Source organism: Cricetulus griseus, chromosome 8 (genome assembly GCF_003668045.3).
Source record: "Cricetulus griseus strain 17A/GY chromosome 8, alternate assembly CriGri-PICRH-1.0, whole genome shotgun sequence".
NCBI classification, from domain to species: domain Eukaryota; kingdom Metazoa; phylum Chordata; class Mammalia; order Rodentia; family Cricetidae; genus Cricetulus; species Cricetulus griseus.
The window spans coordinates 3,613,321-3,635,298 of NC_048601.1; the positions used below are offsets into that span (position 1 = coordinate 3,613,321).

The window sequence follows — 21,978 nt, forward strand, 5'->3', positions numbered from 1 at the left end:
TTCTTCAATGGCTATGGAATTTGATCGGACAGAAGCACACTTATGCCCCAGTAGAACACACAGTGATACCCCCTGTGAAATAACTACACCATATTTTATTTTCCAATCATTCAGATTCCAAAAGCTGTTTTGTTAACTCAGTAATAGTCTAAAAGAAAATAAAGGTTTTAATGTCTTAAATATAGCTAGCAATATCCTAAAAATGAGCTGGCACAAAGTCATCTGTATTTCTGTGGGGTCATGGGACTGCTTATGAACGAACACCATAGCCAAGGTTCAGCGCTGTAGATAATTGTGTGTGAAATTTCTGTCCACACCAAAGAGAAGATTTTCAAGGGTGAAATTTTAATTCTGCAAAGTTGTATATACGCAAGCAGTTTTTACTGAAGATGAGGCCAGAGTGAGACACCCGTGGCCTTTTCCTGGGCAACATTTATTTCAGTATCAGACATAAAGAACCAGATAGCATCATATAAGGTGGAGAGGAAACACAGTCAGGCTACAGAGCTAACGTAATGGATGGGAGAGTAACACTAACTTCAGAAAACCGGCACAGTGAATGACCTACCCAGATGGACCTCCAAGGAAGCAAGGGTTAGCTCTGAAAGCTCAGCTGGAGAAATATACGATAGGGGAGTTCATGCACAAGTCAAACAGGCAGAGATTTTTTTATTTTAATACACTCTACTTCCATGCCTATGTCTTCATTCAACATTTATTTAGTATTTATTAAATCTAGCAAGAGCAAGATAGGAGAGGGGTCAGCCTGTGGGCTAGTAGACTCCAGGAGCAGGAGAGGATGGTCCTGTGGGGTGCTCCAAACAGGATAGCTACACAATGCTTGACTCAACTGAGAAACAAGAAATGAGGAGAATCCAGAATGCTTCTTTTTTTCCTCACTGGCTGGTGAAGTAGTTCATTAGACAGAGAATACAATATTAGAATAGGGAGAAGGGTGAGGAACAGAAGGCTGGTTTATCTGGGGGCAGAAAGGGTTTTATTTGCTTTAGAGACATCCAGAGGGGGAACATGTTAGTTTGGATATCTAGGCTGCACAAAAGTCAGAACTAGAAATACAAAAGTTAAGCATCATTAAGCATTAAGGCATGCCTGGTGATGAGACCAAAGGAAAGAAGAGTGCTAAAATAGTGAATGAGAGTTAAGATGGGGAGTTCAAGGACAGACTATAAAGAAAATCTACAAGAGAAGTCAGAAGTGGAAAGCTCCCAAGTCAAGAGCATTGAGTCTCGGGTGTGAGTGTTCTGATGCCGTGCTAATCAGAATCTTGTATGTCTACTTCCTGTTTTGAAACACACAGTAACTACAGAGTAAATAGTGTATAGCATGTATTATGAAAGCAGACTGCCACAGTCACATGTAACTAACATCATTTTTAAAATAAAGAATGCTGTTATTGCAGCTTTCTAGGGGTGGAAAGATGGTCTGACTATTGACAGCACTGGCTGTTATTGCAGCTTTCTAGGGGTGGAAAGATGGCCTGGCTGTTGACAGCACTGGCTGCTCTGCTGGAGGATTTGGGACCAGTACCCACACCGAGGCTCTCACACACCTGTAATTCCACTTCCAGGGGATCTGATGCCCTCCCTCTGACCTGTACCAGACACATTAACTGTAGACATATATGCAGGCAAAACGTAAATAAAAACATCAAGAGCTTTCCATCTGCACCTTGGTGTGACATCTGAGACAGTCTCCTTCCAGAACAGATTAGCTTGGGAACAGGTTAAAGGGCAGAACTAGAGAAAACTTTGGTTCTCCCCACAGTTTGTCCTTAATTCTAGAGCATGTACTGCACCCATCTGAAAGGTAGGTGGCTGCCCCATCTCGGCAATGACTCTATTCCAGTCCCATCCATTCCAGAAAGAACTTCTCTTTTCTTCCTCTCATCCCCCTCAGACCGCTGGCTTCACCTCTGGAAATCAGGGAAGCAGAGGTTGAGAGAAGCAAGACTCATCTTGTCACAATTAGGCAACGACTAGCGATCAGTCAACAGTAGACCTGGTTAGCCTCAGCGTGGTTACTGGTTACATACGAGTGTGGCATATTTTGTGCTGCATTTTCAGATATTCCATAACTCTGTGGGTTTCATGGGTTTTAATAGGAAGTCAGTGGCCACCAGTGAGACAGATGGCTCACCAGGTAAAGTACTTGCCAGGGAGCCTGATGATCTGAGTTCAATACCTGGGACCCACAGGAGGAAAGGCAAGAATTAACAGCTGGAAGGCACTCTCTGACCTCCACTTACACACCACAGCATGCCTGTGCCCCCCCCACATACATACATACACATACAAACACACACACACACACACACACACACACACACACACATATATACACACACATACACATACACACATACACACACAAACATATATACACATGCATAACACACATACATATATATACACACACATACACACATGCACATACACAAACACACATATACACATACATACACACATACACATAGATAAATACACACACAAACATACACACACATACACATACACACATGCACATACACACACATATACACATACATACACACATATACACATAAACATGCACACATACACACAAACATACATACACACATACACACATACACAAACACACACACACATACATATACACACACATACATATACACACACATACATATACACACACATACATATACACACACATACACAAACACACACACATACACAAAAATACACATATATACATACACATACACATACATATATATGCACACATACATACACTCATACACACATATACACATACATACACACACAAACATACACACACAAACATACACACACAAACATACACACACAAACATACACACACATATACACACATACATATACACACACATACACAAACATACACATATACACATACATATATATACACACATACATACACTCATACACACATATACACATACATACATACACACACAATACACTGCTTAAACAGGAAGTTGAGGCTCTGGTATTTGGTAAGACAGTTCTACCTCTTGGTTAGAAGAACCCTGTGGGTATAACCACTGGTTACCATGAATCTCCACACACTGAATGAAAACCTTGCGGCTTCCCCTGACTCCCTGAACCTCTAGGACATGTGGAAATGGTACACAACTCTACAGGATGGCATTTGGACACTGAATGTAGGACATAGGCACATGTATCAGATCACCTCAGGCAACAGGAGCACAGGAAGTGAGGAAAATGGTCTTCTGCCAAGACAGCCCTGCTCTAGGACAACTGGGAGGTGGCACTGAAGAGGCCCCCTTAGCGGGGAGCAGGGGCTCTTTCAACCAAACTTAGAAGCCAGGCTTCCCATGGTGGGTATGCCCTCCAGGGTTAGAGAGAAGGCTGCAAAGGGGCTTGTCAATGCCTCAGCGTTGAGCTACACCAAGGATTACAGGCAGTGTAAGCTCAGAAGGTCTCGGGTGAGAACATATTACCACCACGAATGTAAACTCACCCAGAGGCTCCCGTGTTTGGGCTTCAAAACACAATGCAAAGAGAGACACTTCCTGCACCATCCATCAATCCAACACCGTTCCGTTAGTTCCGAAGATGTTACCATGTGCCCCTCCCTCAGCTTCAGACAGTTGAGCTATCCAGCCTGTGGACACACACCCAGAACCACGCAACTGATAAACACGTCCTGTTTACACAGAGTTGACGCGGATTATACATACACCTCGTGTAATCTTAGCGCTCTACTCACTGACAGACCTTGGACTGCCTCTGTGTATCAGCCTCAAAGTGGCCACAGACGGGGGTGACGGCTGATTCTGGGAAGGTCTTAAGTCTCCCTGATTGTTCAGACTCCACTGTCAGCTATCTGGTTTGAGCTGGGTGTCATTTCTCAAGTTAAAAAAATTAAGTGAACTATATATGGAGAATGGGAGACAACTTCAAAACACCCCTGGAAAAAAAATAAATAAAGCGCTATTTGGAGCCCAGTGATCATGGTGTGCTGTCCTTCTTCTGTTGGGTCATATTGGCTAATGGTCAGTGATGATTGGAGGGAAGGGTTTATTTCACTCACAGGTTGAGACAACTGTTCATCATCAAAGCGGTGAGAGCAGGGAACTCAAGCCGGGCAGGAACCTGGAGGCAGGTGTCATGGAGGAGAGCTGCTAACTGGCTTGCGAAACCTGATTTATTATAGAAGCCAGGACCACCAGCCCAGGTGTGGCACCACCATAATGGGCTGGGCCCTTCTCCACCAATCACTAGTTAAAAAAATGCCCTACAGGCTTGCCATTTCTCCATTGAGGGTCCCTCCTTTCCAAAGACTCTAGCTTGTGTCAACTTGACATAAACTGACCTATTATCAACATGACACACAAACCTGCCACTGCTAAGCCACCACCTTACCTTTCTTGTTCATCCCTAAGCTCACACATTAATAAAGACATCACAATACAAAACATTTTATAAAGCCAGGTGGTGGCGGCGGTGGTGGTGGTGGTGGTGCTCACGTCTTTAATCCCAGCACTCAGGAGGCAGAGCAGGTGGATCTCTGTGAGTTCAAGGGCAGCCTGGTCTACAAAGCTACACAAAGAAACCCTGTCTCAAAAAAAAAAAAGTATAAACTTAAAAGTCCCAATGCCTTTTGGGGAAAGCGCAAACACCTAAAAAGTCAGTATTTTTCAAAATCCAAAGTCTTTTAAAATATAACATTTCTCTCAACTGTGGACAGGCTCTTATATAAAAATAAGTTAAATGCTTTCTTAATTCAGGGAAAAGCCAGGGCACAGACACAATCAGATCAAAGCAAAAGCAAACTCTAATCGTGTAAATAACATAACGTCCCACACCTGGGATTCACTCACAGGTTTCTGGGCTCCTCCAAAGGGCGTGAGTCACTCACTTCTCTGGCTCTGCCCTCTGTAGCACACAAAGTTTGCCTTCCAGGCTCTGCAGTGGGTCTCCTCCAATGCTGCTTCTATTCTTGGTGGACTCCAATGGTACTGGCATTTCCAAAATGCTGGGGTCTCGGCTGCCACTGGGCTGCACTTTTACCAACAGCCTCTCTTGGGCTTTATTCATGGTGCCAAGCCTGACTCTCTCCCATGACCTCTTCAGTCCTGGGTTTTCAGCCGCTACTGAAGCTGCACCTTCAACGTCCCCTCCTGTCCCCTCACGTGCCAAGCTCCAGCTGCTTTTTGTGACCCCTTCATGTCTTCAAAACCAGTACTAACTGGGTGACTCTTACAGCTGCCAGCCAGACGTACAACCTTGGCCGCCTCTGGAACACATCTTTGTGTGAACCGACTCTTAGGAAACGCTGCCCAGAAGATTTCACCCCACTGACGCTGGTCTCTTCTCAATCACTACTAATTTCTCAGCTCCAGCCAACCAGCATTGCTCATACCACTCAACAAGGGTTTTGCTTTAGTGGCGTCAGTCTCCAGGTAATCACAGCTCATTCTCAGGCCCAGCTGATCAGAACCACAGAATCTTCACTCAAAATAGAAAACAGCCCTGAGAGAGTCTTTAAGTGACTCTCAAACTTCCCTCTGGAACTTCACGAGCCAGGCCTCCCCTGTCTTCTGGATTCCTCTCAACACCGTATCGTCCAAGCTCTCACAGAACAGCCAGATCACTGAACTTTGAACACTCAGTGACTTTTGTAGCTTCAGTGACTTTTGTAGCCTTCCACAATACTCCCCCAGAACAACATGGTCAGGTCACAGAGGTACCCCGTCTTTCCAGTACTAGTTTCTGTCCTTGTTAGGGTTACTATCACTGTGATGAAACACCATGACCAAAAGCAAGTGGGGGGAGGAAAGGGCTTCTTTCACTCACAGCTCCATGTAACAGCTCACCATCAAAAGCAGTTAGGGTAGGAACTCAGTTCCGGCAGGGACCCAGAGGCAGGAGCTGACTCAGAGGCCTTGCTTACTGGCTTGCTCAACCTGCTTTCTTATAGCACCCAGGACCACCAGCTCAGGGATGGTACCACCCACAATTGGTTAGGACACCCTCCCCCATCAATGGCTATAAACACAGAATAAAAACTTCAGAAGCAATACTAGAATATTGGAATATCTTACAAGAACGTAGTAACTTCCAAGAGGTTCAGATTTGGGAACAACTATGAAGCCAGGTGGTGTTAGGGCAAGACACAGATTCTGGGGCAGCGAGAATGTAGTTGGTCACAGAGAAGTTAAAAGACTCACATCCCAGCACAACCAGCAGCACAAGGCATGCCCTCTGAGCACACCTAGGGCCAGGCCTTCCTGTAAGCGTTATGTGTGATCTAACCCTTAGATCGACCGACCTGCTAAAGAAGTGAATACCTAATTATCTCCTTTTAATGTGATAAGACCAACACGTGTATGCCAAAAGTTCTCAGAGAGCTGCAGGGATCTGAACCATGGCAGTGTGATTGTAGATTCCCCATACTTCTCTCAGACGCCACTGACAAACATGACAATTTTAGGGTGTCAAACACGGGTGCCTCTAGCCACTCAGATTCATGTGTCTTAATCCAACCACCTGTATATCAGAAGACAGGACTTGCTTCCTCAGAAATGGGCTTAGAGATGTCCCCCAGTCTGACCCTGAACCTCTAGGTGTTTCTTCCTCAGCTGGTACTACAGACCCATGTCATCCATGCCTTGCTCACGGTGACTTTGAAGGGTGATTATATTGTAAGTAGAGTGCCCTCGTGAATACAGTCAGCATCGACAGCTTTCAGAGTATTCCCTTCATGTGATTATGTACTTTACTTGCAATATGTGGCCCGAAAGAGTGCCCCCCTCTTCCCAGCCACCTGCCCATGTTGGTTCTCTATCCTCAGACCTCCTAGAGTTGTAAGGGGGAAATTTCTGCTCATTAGACCTCCCCAGCCCACAGTCTTTTATTACGGCTGCCTGCAGGCCCATGCCAAAGCTGCACTGTATTGGGTGGCAGCAGGAGGGAGGTGAGCTACTCTTAGGCCAGATGGTGCCCTAGAGAAGGGAGGTGATGCCTTCCTTTCTTTATAGTGTCTTCATGTGCTTTCTCTCACTGGGATTAAACACACTATGACCAAAAGCACCTTGGGGAAGGAAGAGTTTATTTCATTTTACAGCTTAAAGTCCACCATGAAGGGACATCAGGGCAGGAACCTGAAGGCAGGGACTGAATCAGAGGCCATGGATGGGGCTGATGACTGGCTGGCTCCTTCTGGTCTGCTCAGTCTGCTTTCTTATACACCCCAGGACCACCCGTCCAGGGGTGACATCATTTACTGGGATGGAGGGCTCCTACATCAATCATGGAAATGCCCCACAGATTTGACCACAGGGCAACCTGGAGGCATTTTCTCACTGAGGTTCCCTCTACCCACATGACCCTAGTCTGTGTGTCAATCAGACACAACACTGGCCAGCACAGTTATCAAACATGAGATTCGGATGCCATTAGATGTCCGGCACTGGAAACTCAAATGTAACAGAATGTCCCCTCAGTACTCAGGGAGCTCATATGTCAAGGATATAGCGAGCTAAAAATATATTCAGTGTGATGTAATAAATACCATGGTCAAAGCATGGAAGTTACTATGGGATCTCGTGGCATGGCAGAGCATAGGCAGAAGAAGTGACAACTGAACAACCAAGGAGGGCCCTCAGGGAGGGGCACGGCACGCTGGTGTCACAGGAAGAATGAGAGCAAACATGGAAACAGAAGGGATTGGCGAGCTCAGACAGGGCTGGTAGGTCCTTGGGGCACTGAGGCAGGCTGGGAAGTGATTCCAGACTTTGACTCCAGGGAGCAGTGAGGGGCTAGCTGAATCCTTTACACAGGAAGCAAAATACATGGCCATATTTGGGGTTAGAGTCTAAGTAGAATGAGGGGCATGCTAGAAGGGAAGGAGCCACCTGCAGAGAAGTGAGCTGTTTGAGGAGCCAAGGAAACCCTGAGGGAGTGAAGTTCCAGTGAAGTTTTGTGTACTGTTTGACATGAAAATGCCATGTCAAGGAGGAAGACATCAGAGCCATGGGATGCTGGCCACGCCTTACCCATATGGGTCAGACCTGGAACTGGCAAAGCCTTCCTGTTGCAAGAATCCTGTCATCTGTCTGATAGTCAATTTTAAGGAGAGGCTTGGCCCCAAGGGGGAAGTTTTTAATTGGAGGGTATCTGAATACCTATATAAAAGGCCAGGGTGGGGGGAGGCACTCTCTCTGGGGTGTGGTCAAGCTGGCAGCGAGTCACAGGAGTCCTTGTGGCTGGTGGCTTAGTGCTCATCCTTTTTGGACTGTGGCAGCGGTGGTGGGAACAGTGGCAGCGGTGTGGCAGCTCTGCTCTGGCCTGTGAGTGTAGTACACTGATCCTGATTTGTATATTAATAAACCATACATGACCCCAAGGACTTCCTTCTTTATCTTCCTCTGGCCCAAGTGTGAATGTTAAGTATGTGTGCAAGTGTGAACATTTACTATCGACCAATGAGTGCAAAAAACATTACTGACTGAAGCTTCCTTCTCCTGAAGTCTGCAGCCTGAAGCTCTGCCTTAAAGACACCTACTGCCAATCAAAACTAGCCCCTCCCCCTGAGCTGTGCATTCTGGGTTGCAGCTCCATCAGAGAGTACAACATGCCTGGCCCCAGCTTTCCTGTTCATGGGTCTGTCATTTCTTCATTCCCAGTCGGGCTTTAGGGCAAGATGACCAGTGGATGCACTAGGGTCCTTCCAAGGAGGACATCTTGCCTTGTACTGGATGACCTGCTGAAGGCTTATGGACACGCTATACAACACCGATGAGACAGAATTCTGGATTTTATCCGGGGGCAGGGGGTTGAATATCACATTAAGACTGTATACCAGTCACTCTCCTCACTGCTGTGACAAGGAAGCAAGGGTCTGTTTGGTCTCACTATTTGAGGGTGTTGGTCTATCATGGCTGGGAAGGCTTGGCAGGGAGGCATGTGGCAGGCTGTGAAGCTATTGCTCACACTGCCTGCACAGCCAGGAAGCAGAGGGAGATGAGCACTGGTGCTCAGCTCACTGTTTCCTTTTGATTGACTCCAGGACCCTGACTCCAGGACCCTGACTGACTCCAGGACCCTGACTCCAGGACCCTGACTCTAGGACCCTGACTCTAGGACCCTGACTCCGGAACTGTGCCACTCACACACAGTCGAGTGGGTTTCCCTTCTCAATTCCCACCAAATCTAGAAACCCCCTCACAGGTGTGCCCAAAGTCTGCCTTCTAGGTGATGGCAGATACTACCAAACTGACGATCAATATTGGCTACCACAGAACCTACCTTAGGAGAGATGGCAAACACCCATTTCCAGGTAGAGAAACATAGATTTGGGAACCTGTAACCTTGTAAGCCATGGCACTCAGAGGAGTACTCATGTAGAGTCTGTGACGGCAGAATCAGACTATGTCCACTGCCATGCCCTGCCTCTGTACTGTCAATGTCAGATGGTTTCTGTGTAAATATGCCAGCAGAGGGGCCACTGGTGGGGAAACAGCCATCACAATGCACCCTGACTTCCCTTAGGACCAAGATGTCACTGAGCTTTAAGAGTCTGGACTAACAGTGTCACTCTAACTACCTTGGCAACCCTAATAGTGGGTACTACAGAACACCCTGCTCTTAAAGACAAGGAATCTTGAGTTTCCATCAGCCGGTTTATATGAACCACAGTTGGCGCATAGCTGAAGAACCAACCACCGTCTGCAGCTACCTTTTCCTTCACAGAGACTTCGTCCTCTGTATCTGCAGACCCACCAAAGCCAGGGCTGATAGTTCAATAGCATAGAATCTCACTGTGTGGAATGAACAGGTCATCCCACCTTCAACTCCAGAATTCCTAATGCAGCAACAGGAATACTTTCCAGAACAAAGGTTTCCATGGAAAATCAAAGACACTAGTCAGAGTCCCAGCACTAGTGCACACCTTTAATCTGAGCATCCAGGGGGCAGATGCAGGGGATCTCCGTGAATTCAAGGCTAGCTTGGTCTACATAGCAAGTTCCAGGCCAGCTAGTGCTCCATAGAGACCCCATTTCAAAGCAAAAAGAAGACACCAGCCAGACAGTTGATACTTCTTGTGAAAGAACCTGGGAGCGTGGGTTGGTTCCCTGAGGAAAAAGGCTCAAGCATGGTACAGTGACATGGGCCAGTCGACCCCAAAACTAGGCAGGGAGGGGTATTGCAGTAAGTTTGAGGACAGTCTGAGTGATACAGTGAACATCAGGTCTACAAGAGAGTCACAGCAAAATTGTCTCAAAAAAAAAAAAAAAACCCAAAACAAACAATAAAACAGGGTTAGGGATTTATCTCCACCAACTTAGCATATGAAAGGCCCTGGATTCAATTCAGCAACAAAACTAAAACTAAAACGACAAAAATCATGGGGTCAGATGTTTTGAAAAGATATATATAAAAGAGATATTCCCATGCAATCTAATCTATTTCCCAAACCAGCGGCAGAGTCTGTTACCGGAGTCCCTTCTGAGCAGGTGTCCTTGTGGCACACTTTTTAAGACAACAGTCTACACAGCCAGCACCCTCCCCCGCCCGTCTTCCTGTCTTTACTATGACATTGTCATTGAGCTATTGAGAAATTGGATGTGTCAGAGACATTACAAGCAATCGCATTGGTGGTAAGTTAGTTGATATATTTTAAAATAAAGCAAGGGGGCCATGTGGGTGTCAGGGGAATAAATCTCTCTGTTTAACAACAAGCAATTTATTGAGCCCCTATAGACAGCTTCCAAGAGAAGGCTGCACACACTGTGGATGGGCAAAGCTGAACTGTTTCCTCAGAGATTTCTCACCTGGGCTCCGAGTGGGAACAGAGGCTTCTGGGAAGATTAATTAAATTCTTGATTTGGAATGACCCTACGAAATGAATTCTATTTCCACAAGCTAGAGAGGTGACCCGGGTGGTCTTCTGCAGGTAAGACATGCTCCAGAAGCAGAGGTATTAGCAATAACCCTGACGTACAGCTTCTCTCCTCAGCCTCTCTGTGGGCAGAGTGTGATGTTTCTAAGACAGCAGGGAGTCTGGGCTTTCACTCCATGCTCCCCCTTAGCTTCCAGCCTGGCTGAGGGACTGAGTGACAGTGGGTACCAGGTAATCATCCTGGGTGTTGATTGCATTCTCAAGTGAAGCTGTGAAGCCACAAACCCCAGAACCAGAAGGGTCACATCTGTATCCCAGTTCTGTCAGGGACTCTCTGTGTGACTGTGAACAAAGCATCTGGCCTCACTCAGCCTCACCCACAAATGAGGGAGGATATTCCCAGCATGCAGTTGATGCAACATTAAAGCAGTCACCACAGTCATGGAAGACCATCTGCTAACTCCTCCTCTTCTCTGACCATAGACCTTTGGGTCTGTTCCCTAACACATTTGCCTCGAGGTCCACGTTAAAAGTCATTCCTGGATCCTATGCCATTCCCCTCGCCTTTTCTTTCCCTTTCTTTCTGTTTCCATGTTTTGTGTGTGTGTGTGTGTGTGTGTGTGTGTTTGTGTGTGTGTGTGTGTGTGTGTGTGTGTGTGTGTGTGTGTGTGTATGTATGTGTATGTATGTTTGTGTGTGTGAACATATGAGTGTGTGTGAATGTGTGTGTGTGTGTGTGTGTGTGTGTGGGAATGTATGTGTGTGTGTGTGTGTGTGTGTGTGTGTATCTGTATGTGTGTGTATGGATACAGGTGTGGGGAGGGAATGCACGTGAGTGTGGAGGCCCCAGACTGCTTTCCCGGCTCTCTCTCTGTCTCTTTCAGTCTCTCTCTCTCTCGGTCTGTCTCTCTGTCTCTGTCTCTGTCTCTCTCTCTCTCTCCTGCCTTACTCATTGGTGGAGCAGGGTCTCTTCTCAATCAGACCCAAGGCTCACTCACCTACACGGGTACTATTGGTATCCAGCCTGCTCTGGATATCCCAGTGTCTCCCAAGGCTGAAGGTCCACACTGGCCACCACGCCCACCCAGCATGTGCACGGGTCCTGGGGATCCAAACTCCAGTCCTCATGCTTGACTGGCAGTGCTTGACCAGTGAGCTGCCCCCCTTATTCTTTCTGCTTTGTACCTAACTATTTGTCTCCCCTTTACATCCAAACTCTGGAAAGTTTGTATTTGTACTTTCATAGCTCTACTCAGACCTTGAATTCTATGGTCCCAAATGAAACTTAAAATCACAACCAAGCCCATGTTACCTCATCGAAAGGTGGATTCTGACCTACCATTAGACTAGATTCTACAACACTTGACCTACTCAAGCCCTTCATTCTTTTTTTGTTCGTTTTTTTTTTTTGGGGGGGGCGCGCCCTTCATTCTTGAATCAACCATCTCTTGATCCATTTCTCGCTCCCACCGTTTGCTCTGTCTCTCTCCTTTTCTGGAACATCCCAAAGTGCATCTCCAGAACTCCTCCCTTTTTTTTTTTCAAATTTTATTATTATTATTTTTTATTTTGAACTCCTAAGACTTCACCTCCTCTCCAGCTAGCTATACACAGAGATCAAGGTACAGGGCCATAATCCCCAAATCAAAGCCTCCAGAAGTCCCCTGGACGACTTTCCTTTTTCATATCTCCGCACAGTTCAACGGCTCTCCCATCTGAATTCAGCAATTCCCCATTATTCATGCATTCCATGTTTGCAAACTTGCCTACTCACTAAAATGCATTTGTGACCCCAAATCAATACCCATGACACTCTCATAATCGTTTTCAGACATGCACGGAGATGCCACTTGACCTGCATGTCCAAGCTGTGGTTCAATGGGGCGGTGTTCTGTCTTAATGCTTCAGCTAGCTGTCATGGAGGTCTCCTCTCACACTTATTTCACTTGGAGTTAATGCTCCATTTTTCTGCTGTTGGTTGGTGGGTTTGCTTTATAAAATGCTCCCTAGACGTTGGACTGAAGTGCTATTTCATTTCCCTAAGTTCCAGAAAGCAAAGATTTGCCTGACAAAGAAAATACATACATTAGGCACACTTCCTTCAGGCATGAGCTGCAGTGTTGTTAAACCAACAATACATACTAAACAAAGGGCCTTTAAACAGAAACACACATACAATAAGCGGCTGATAATCTGACAAGAGAAAAAAAAAAAAACAAAAAACCCTGACCAGAGTTTGTGGGAACTTCACCCTGTGCATCGATCGGTTCCCCTTTCACTAAGTCAGTTTTCTAGATGACTTTGTAAAACATAAGCACAGCGGCAGTGAAAACCAACTGCAAATCCAAAACCACACCGTGATGGCCTCTACCCAATTCTTACTCATCTCAGAGAATAACTTGAGTCTTCCAGTTGCTTAGGCCTACAACCTGGAAGGTGCCATTTGCCGTCGCATCCCACAGCCAATACACCAGCTGGCCCTGTTGTGGCTGCCTCTGAAATCACTTTCCACATCCTCATGGCTGCAAGCCTGCTCCAGCCACAACTGCCATGGCAGTCACATCCTAATTGATCACCAGTTTCTATCCATGGTCTTGCCCGTCCCCAACACACAAGTAATCCCAACCCCAGCACTTACCCCACCGCACCCCAACCCCCGAGAACCTCCAGTGGCCTCTCAAGTTATATAGGACAAAGGCCAAGTCCTCACGGTGGCCTCCAGCTAAGTCGTCACCTTGGTGACTCCTCTGGGTCTTATGTATTGGTTCTTTCCCCTACTTCAGACACCCACAAAGGATTCCGTGGCTCCTCACTCACAACCCTTCAGCAGAGGAAGAGCCCCTTGCTGCTCCACATCAAACATCTCATTCTCTGCCTTTACGCAGCTGGGGTTCCCTTCACAGCAACTGGAATGTCACCCAGCACATTCCAAACTTTCTCATTCCCAACAGAACATCAAGGTTTCGAGGGCAAGGGCTGTTCAAGTCTCTGAAGTTTCCTCTGCACCCCAACAGAGTACCAGATATGAAGTCGATATTCAAGAAAACCGATGATGGAGTGATTTCTCTTCTGTGAATGGGAGCTATCACCCCGCTTCCACATTGCATCTTATTCTCTAAGAGTTAAAAATACTCCAGACTGCCTTCCTGCTGATGAGGGGCTCTGGGCCACCTTCAGCATCTTCTACTCAGCGGGAGCAGGGAGCAGGGAGCAGGGAGCAGGCACCAGGCACCAGGCACCAGGCACCAGGCACCAACAGCATGCTACATCTCTAAGCAGACGGGAAGGTTGAGATCAGCTGTCTCTGCCCCTTGGGAGTGGCTGTGCTCTCTTTGAAAGATATCATCATGTTTGCCCAAATTCTGAACCCCAACATCACCAAGAGGCCCATTTTGACGCAAAAGCAGAGAGTCCTTTATTGCTGCTGTTTAATGACCTAACCCCATTAGCTCAGGCCCTTCATCCATCCACCGTGCAGGATGGCTGGAGAAAGACCCCCAAGAAACCACCAGGTAGGGGTCTTATAGGGCAGCGTAAGGGGAGTGTCTAGGGGTACGCACAGTCTCAGGATTGGTGTGCTCCCAGGCTTGGATGATCTGCCCTGTGTTGATTGGTCAATTGGTTGTTATGGCCCATAGGCCCTCCCAGGGTGGTTGCTATGCTCTGCAGTGTTGTGCACTTGTGCCATAAAGCACAGCCCCTCCAGCTAACTTCTGATTGGTTCCTTGCCACGAGGAGGGCATCTGATCCTCTAGTGACCAGAAAGGGGGTGGGGGTGGGGGTGGGGGATGGGGGTGGGGGTGGGGGTCAGGCGCGCACATGTTAGCCTGTCATGGCTGCTAAAACAGAGGGCTGGTCCCTTCAGTCATAAAGCCACTATTGGTGTGAGCTGAGTTTTCTTCCTCTCACAAACAACCCGTTTTCTTTCCAGGATGGAGCCTTGGGGAGGGCATGACAGGGACTGCTTTCATCTCCAAGAGGTCTGCTATAGAAAGAGGGGTTTCCCTGTTGTCTTGGTCTCCTTCCTGTTGCTATGATAAAAAAACACTGCAAAAACAACCCAAGGAATGGAGGGAGTTACTTTACCTTAACCATCACAGTCCAGAGAACTCAGGGCAGGAACTCCAGAAGGAACTTGGAGCAGAAACCTTGGAGGAAGGCTTCTTGCTGGCTCTTTTGCAGACTCACTTTTAGCTGGCTTTCTTATCCAAACTAGGACCACCTGCCCAGGGAATGCTGTGGCCCACTGGGTTGGGCCCCCGCCTGCAGCAAGTAGGGGCCAACACTGTCGAACAGACATGCTTGCAGGCCAATCTGATCTAGGCTGTTCCTCTTGAAGATGACTCTAGGCTGGGTCAAGTTGACAGTAATGTTAACCGGCACAGTCCCCAGTAAGCTTTTCTCACCCTTTGGTCAGACACAGAGGAGTTCACAGTGTAGGTATGCGGTTGAGGCTCAGCACAAATCATCTCGATAGACCAGAAAGTACAGGACTGGACTGGACTGGCACCCAGGCTGACCTTCAAAGGCCTACTCTAAATGACCCACTTCCTCCCGCTCCCACTCCACTCTATCTTCTCAAGGGTCCAGAGCCTCCCCAAATAGCGCCACCTGGTGGAGAATCAAACGTTCAACCACGTGGAACACAGGTTCAAACCATCTCTGGCTCTGCATTCCTTCCGAATCAGGTATTGCTTCATAGACTACCCGGATGCCACGGAGCCATCATCAGATGCCGGGGAGCCGGCTGTTTTGGCAAGCTTGCTGTCAGCCAGCCAGAATTACAGGAGTCAGGCTGGAGGCCACGTGCAAAGGAGAATCTAAGAAGCCACCCACAGAGGCACCATTCTTCAGGCTCAGCCTCCTCCTCAAAAAAATAAAATTAAAAAACCCCTCTCCATTCTCATGCGGGACAGCCTCCAGGCCTGGAGTTGCTCAGGCTTCAGTTCACAGATGTGCCACTGTGTCCCCGGGCTCTGTAGGTGTGCTGCAGGCTGGCCAGTCTACAGCAGGCAGGCCAAGCACAGACACTGTGGGCCTTGCAAAATTAATTTCTAGGGGGAAAAAAAACAACACAGGTTCTTTGTAAGAAACTGGAAAAAAACTTAGGAACTGAAAACCCAGAGATTAAGCACCTGTTTACTGCACATTTTGTCTCCTCCCGTTTTTTCATCTATATGTGTGGGAGAAAATAGTTTTAAATGAGCTGGATCATGCTAACAAATTTTGAATACTTTTTCCTACTTACTATTCTACCGGGCAAAATCCCAGGTCATCAAATCTGTCCTTTGCCATTTTGTTTTCCCTCAAGGCCACACAGCATCTTAACATATATACGTGCCATGGTCTGGAGAATAACGGCCACCCATGTACCACTTAGACCACCTCAGTGCTCACTATCGAGGTCACCCGGGTGAGCATGACTGCATGTAAACATCAGTGTGCCACTGATGGTTTCCCAAGGAGAAAAAAATCATACAAATGAAATCATGTGATCAAGCTATACTGACATTTTTAAGACTTTAAATTTTCCCAAGCTGTACTGCAACCCAAAGAATGTGAAGCTGGCTCTTTTCCAAAGGTGGTTTAGAGTTAAGACTGCTCGGCGGCCTGTCCTAGGATCCCTCAGCCGCGCTGGTAGAGCTGATCTGTGCCCCCAGAAACTCCACGCGCAGCATGAGCCGAGGTCAGCACTTGCACCCCAGGTCCTTCCGGGCTGTGTTTACTCACTTCTACAGCTGGGCTAGCTGGAGCATGTGGTGGTCAGGTGATGTGTGGGGTCTTGTAGTCGGTGGTGACTCAGCCAAACCCACTGGGCTCCTGAACCTCGCTGGGATCACAAGGCCAAGAGCACTCACTTCCCTGAGGCCCAATATTCCCCGTAATTAGAAGAGGCTGATTACATTTGAGCGTGTGGATGCGGAGGATTTGCGACACGTGGTTTAACCTTGTGACTCTGCTAACCGTACCACTCAGTGCTCTGCCTTCTTTTTCCCTGTTGGAACCATTTAGAGAGCGACTTGTGCTCAAACCCTGTGCGCTCCAAGAGCTTCCTGAAAGGCAGAGTTTGCAGAGAAACTTTGGGGTGCACACGTCCAGGTGTCCGTCTAGAACTCCGAGACCCAGAGACAGGACTCCCAGCTGAGCCGGTGAACGAGTTTTGGTGGATGTGACTCATTGTCACTCAGAATGCCCTGACCACTGTAAACAGTTCTGGAGAATGAAGACTGACCACCCCTTAGGGCTTCTTGTTCACTTCATAATGAGGTGAATCACGTGACCCACCAATATGAGGAGACCGGCATGGGATCAAGGGTAGCTAATCCCAATGTGGCTGTGTTTCCATAGCTTTGAGGTCCTCAGACACTCTCTGGGTCAAAGTTCTTCAAGGACTTTGTGCTTTTATTATGGTTTGGATGTGAAATGCCCTCACAGGTACGTGTGTCTGAACACTTGATTCCCCAGTTGGTGGCGCTATTTGGGGAGCACGTGAGAACTTGGAGAAGTGAAGTCTTATTGGAGGAAGGAGAGCACCAGCGTCAAGCCTTTGAAAGTTGTAGGCTGGCTGTATCCAGCCTTGCTCTCTATTCCTGGTCTACCACAGGGTTAGTGAGAAGCCTCTGCCTTGTGCGTGCTCTGGGCTGTGAACTCCTCCACGCCTCCTGCACAGTGACTGACTGAAACCCATAAATCTTTCCCAGTGTCCCCGCAGGGCACAAGGGGACTTCACATACTCAAGAGGAAGTAGAAGGGCACCCATCTGGCCTCTCAGAACAGAGGTGACTCCTGAGTCTCTCCCTAGAAGGGCAATGTTAGTTATATCTCTGTCAGGCATTCACAGATGAGCTACAAACTAAGCCACATTGTCACCCTAGGGGACGGGGCGTATGTGCAGAATGCCAGCTTTCAGTTGCCTGTGAAACACACACAGTGTGGCAAAACTTCCTGGAGTTTGGGAGCCAGGAATTCTGTTCAGTGTTTATTTTAAGAGAAAACTTTTGGTTTTAGCTGAAGGATGTAAAGGGAATTTGATTGCGGGTGGCACTGGGATGGGAGAGGGATGGCATTGCACTGGGCTTCTGCAAGGACCTCAACAGTTTCGCTGGACTCAGAGGAAAGCAAAGATGGCAGCCATTTGTCCTGGGACACACTGCAGGTCAGTGGACTTGAGAGCAGTGTACAGATATCACTGTCAGACATGGTGAGTGACTCGTGACCCATCCTGTCATCAGTGAGAGGACTGAGGAGTCTTCAGAGGATGTGATGAATAAGAGACACTGGGAAGGAGAAAGGGACATCTGGACTCACGTGTTCCCGAGGGAGAACTTTGGGGACAAAGATAAACTCTTGGGTTGGAAGAATTTAGACGTGAATGGAGGGAGATTAGGGCAGGGCAAGAAACCAGGCTGTAAATACATGTATTGACCCATCCTTGCATGGGGGGGGGGGGCGTTCTGTAGTCACAGTATACAAGAGGATTTAAGAATATTAGCCTTCGGTCTTCTTTCTTATGTCATCTTCATGCAGTATGGATATCAGGATAATGCTGATCTTACAAAAGGAGTCTGGAAGCATTCCCTTCTCGTCCATTCTTAGGGAAGACTTTGAGAAGTATTGTCACAGTAGTTCAAGTGTGTGGTAGAATTCAGCAATGAGGCTTTCATTTGTTGGGCGGTGTCTGGTGAGGGTTTGACTGGCAAGAGGCATGCTGGGCATCTCCAGTTCTTCATGCAGTGGTCTGCGTAGGCTATGTCTCCAGGAATTGATGCATTCTGAGTTTTTCAATCTGCAGTGTACTGGTCACAGTATTTATATCACCCATGCTATTTCTATGGCATCATTGACTATTTCCTCTTTCATTTTTTCTTAGCTCATCAGTTATTAATAAGCTGGTTTATCATTTATGAAGAATTCATTGGCTGGGCCAGAGAGATGGTTCACAAGTCAGTACTTGATACTCTCACCAAAGACCTGGGTATGGTTCCCTGCACCCATGTTAGGAAGCTCACAAATGCTGTAACTCCAGCCACAGGGCAGCTCATGCCATCTTCTGGCTTCTGAGAGCAACATACATACTCATAAAATCATTTGTAATCTTTAAAATGTATAGATTTTTTATTTTACATGTTTGTGTGCATTTGTGTTTGCAGACCACGTGTGTTGTTGGTGCCCAAGAAGGTCAGAAGAGGGCATCTTATTCCCTAGAACTCCTTATGGATGGTTGTGAGCCACAGTACAGGTGCTAAGAACTGAACCCACATCAACTCAATTTCATTTCTTTTCTGTTTTCTGTTCTCTGTGCTTATTTCTGTTTTCATGTTTGCCATTTCTTTCCATCTGCTAATTCTGGGCTTCATTGCCTTTTTTTCTGGTTCTATGAGGTGATTTAATATCTAAGAATCTGCCAACTGATTTCCAAAGTTGCTGTACCATTTTGATCTTCGACTGACAAGAGGGCCATTTATTCCACAGTCTCACCAAAAGAAGAATTTCTAGTCCTTTCATTTGTCACAATTCTAGTGTGTAGGAGACATTGTTGCAGCTTTAGCTTCCATTTTCCCCTGGAATAACTAGGTTGAACATCTTAGTGCCCATGCACAGCTCTCCTTGTATGAGCAGTTGTGTGCATTTTGCTTTTATTTGTGGCTTGTGGCTCATGGCTGAGCTTTGATTTTTTTTTCACACTCAGGAAATGATGATATATTGTGTTTTCAGTTTGTCCCTAGTATCACTGCTTTTGGTTTTCGTCTTTGAAAAGAAAATGCTTTTAATTTCACAAAATTTAATTTATACATTTTTGTTTTACAGTGAATAAAATTAGTATTTGTGTGCAAGATGGGTCACATAGGTGTCTATTTGTTGTTAAGGCTCTAAATAGCTTTGAGTTTACAGTTGTTTTCATGTCATAAACAGCAAAGAGCAGAGAACAAAGACAAACATAAGCCCTAACTACAAAACAGTTGATTGGTTTGTTTTGTTTTTGTCTGTTCAAGATAGGAAACACGTAGCCCAGGCTGGTCTAGAACTACCATGGTATAGCCTGGGATGGCTTTAAACTCACAGCAATCCTCTTGCCACAGACCCCCAAGTGTGTGCTACCATACCCAGCTAAAATAGCTATTCCTAAGGCAATGGCTCTGGGTTCAGTGAAGTGTTGGAGGACTCAATAACCACACCTCTATGGTGGGAATTCAGCCCACATGCTGAATATCTGTTGTTCTGCACATACAGTCTGGATTTTGGATGTGTGGATATTCTGGAAGTCTCTACTAATATTTTTCTCTTACCTGCTGACTTCTTGACAGAATGAAACTGGGCCCTCAATTTGCTGCAGGGTGCTTCCCACACACAGTCAGGCTGTAGGTTGACAAGGTTTTGAAAGAGTAAATAATTTTGTTGCTATTACTTGGAAGCATAATTGAGTCTTGGTTTCAAAAGATAGGTCCTTGAATTCATTGTTGGAAAAATGAAAAGCATAGTTGTTCGCATGGCTTTGCAAATGCACAGACAGATGAAGATAGATAATGGAGGGACGTCTAATCCACTGTCATTGGCACCCTGAACCCTTGGTGCTGGATGCCTGGGCTTGAATGGGTTGGGGGGATGTTATTTGCTATTTCCTTTTCAAGCCTAGATGCTAATCTTTCTGGTTATTGTAATCTAGTGATTATTTACCCTGGGTAGATAATGTAAGGCCCTTCATTAAATGTTTCCAGTGTGTGTGTGTGTGTGTGTGTGTGTGTGTGTGTGTGTGTGTGAGAGAGAGAGAGAGAGAGAGAGAGAGAGAGAGAGAGAGAGAGAGAGAGCTAGTGATTATAATAACCAGAAAGTCTGCTTTGGATGGCCAAGGTTTCAATTTACTGTCTATTTTATTTTTGAGAAGGCAGCTATTTAAACCAGAGTATTATATTAAGTGGACCACAGTCCACTGGTGCCTAATTCATGATCAGTTTTAGTCTTTCTTGATATTTAACAAGGATGGCAATAGAAATGTGCCAGAGGGGTCATTTTTTTAGCATAGGAAGGTTATACCAAAGAAAGAAGGAACTAGCAAAGGCAGATGGCATTCCCCAAAGTGTTCTGTAGCTTCTGGGTGGGACTTGACCTCTTGTGTAGGTTTCACACTGGGGAGCAAGGGTGGGTCGTGTGGGCCGCATGACCCGAGGGAGAGTATGAACTGAGAGATGCTGATGAGCAGGAAGCTTGGTGCCAGCCACAGAGTTGACACCTTCCTCACCTTTGGCCCATGTCTAAAATCATTTATTGTTTCAACAGATTTTTCAAGTCACAACAGCACTCTGGCATTCTGCTGAATACTGTAGATATTTCTGAAACCAGTGCCTACTCTCTTCAGTGAGAGAGCCCTGTGGGCATCAAGTAGGGACTAGGGGCCAAAGTGATTGGTACAGACCCTGAGTGTTTCCAGAGTCCCTGGGGAAAAATGGACAGCCTAGTGTAGTGGCTCATACCTACCATCCCAGCCCTTGGGAGGGTGACATAAGAGGACCACTGTGAGTTGTAGGTCAAGTTGGTCTACATACATTCCAGAAGAGCCTGGGGTAGACTCTCTCTCTCTCTCTCTCTCTCTCTCTCTCTCTCTCTCTCTCTCTCTCTCAAATTATCTGGGTGTGGTGTCTCATGCCTGTAATCCCTGCACTAGGGAAATGAAGGAAGGAGGAACAGAAGTTCAAGGTCCTTCTCAACCACTCAGTGAGTTTCAGGACAGCCTGGCTACTTAAGACCCTGAATTAGGAAAGAGACAGACAGACAGACAGACAGACAGACAGGCAGGCAGGCAGGCAGGCAGGCAGGCAGGCAGGCAGGCAGGCAGGCAGGCAGGCAGGCAGGCAGCTTATAAAATCTGTGAACAGAACAGGGGAATTGGTGCTGGGGCTGTCACAGAATGAGTTCCCAGCTTCACCACTCAGCAGTTAGACGATGTCAAGGGGAAAGACTGAAGCCTGAGAAGGGAAAAAAACTCAAGGTTTGGGGGTCTCTATGTCTCAGTTTAGTGCTTGTCCAAGGCTGTTGCTGTGGAGATAAAGCACTCATGAGTCGCTTTTTCTGGTA

At 46.8% G+C, this 21,978-nt stretch overlaps 1 long non-coding RNA gene across 6 annotated transcripts in view; it reads right to left on the reverse strand.

The window, feature by feature from the left end:
* Positions 1 to 21,978, reverse strand: part of LOC113837147 — a 64,652-nt gene that overhangs the window by 21,833 nt on the left and 20,841 nt on the right. For 3 of the 6 annotated variants that reach the window (XR_004771081.1, XR_003487814.2, XR_004771080.1), the window contains exons 3-4: positions 20,196 to 20,265; positions 14,995 to 15,962 (exon numbers count right to left, since the gene is read on the reverse strand). The exons of 1 other annotated variant lie outside the window; for it this stretch is intronic. This is a non-coding gene — a long non-coding RNA (uncharacterized LOC113837147). Of the gene's footprint in view, positions 1 to 14,994; positions 15,963 to 16,418; positions 16,617 to 16,638; positions 17,323 to 20,195; positions 20,266 to 21,978 lie in introns of those variants that run through there. 2 more of the 6 variants (XR_004771082.1, XR_004771083.1) reach the window with 2 other exon arrangements.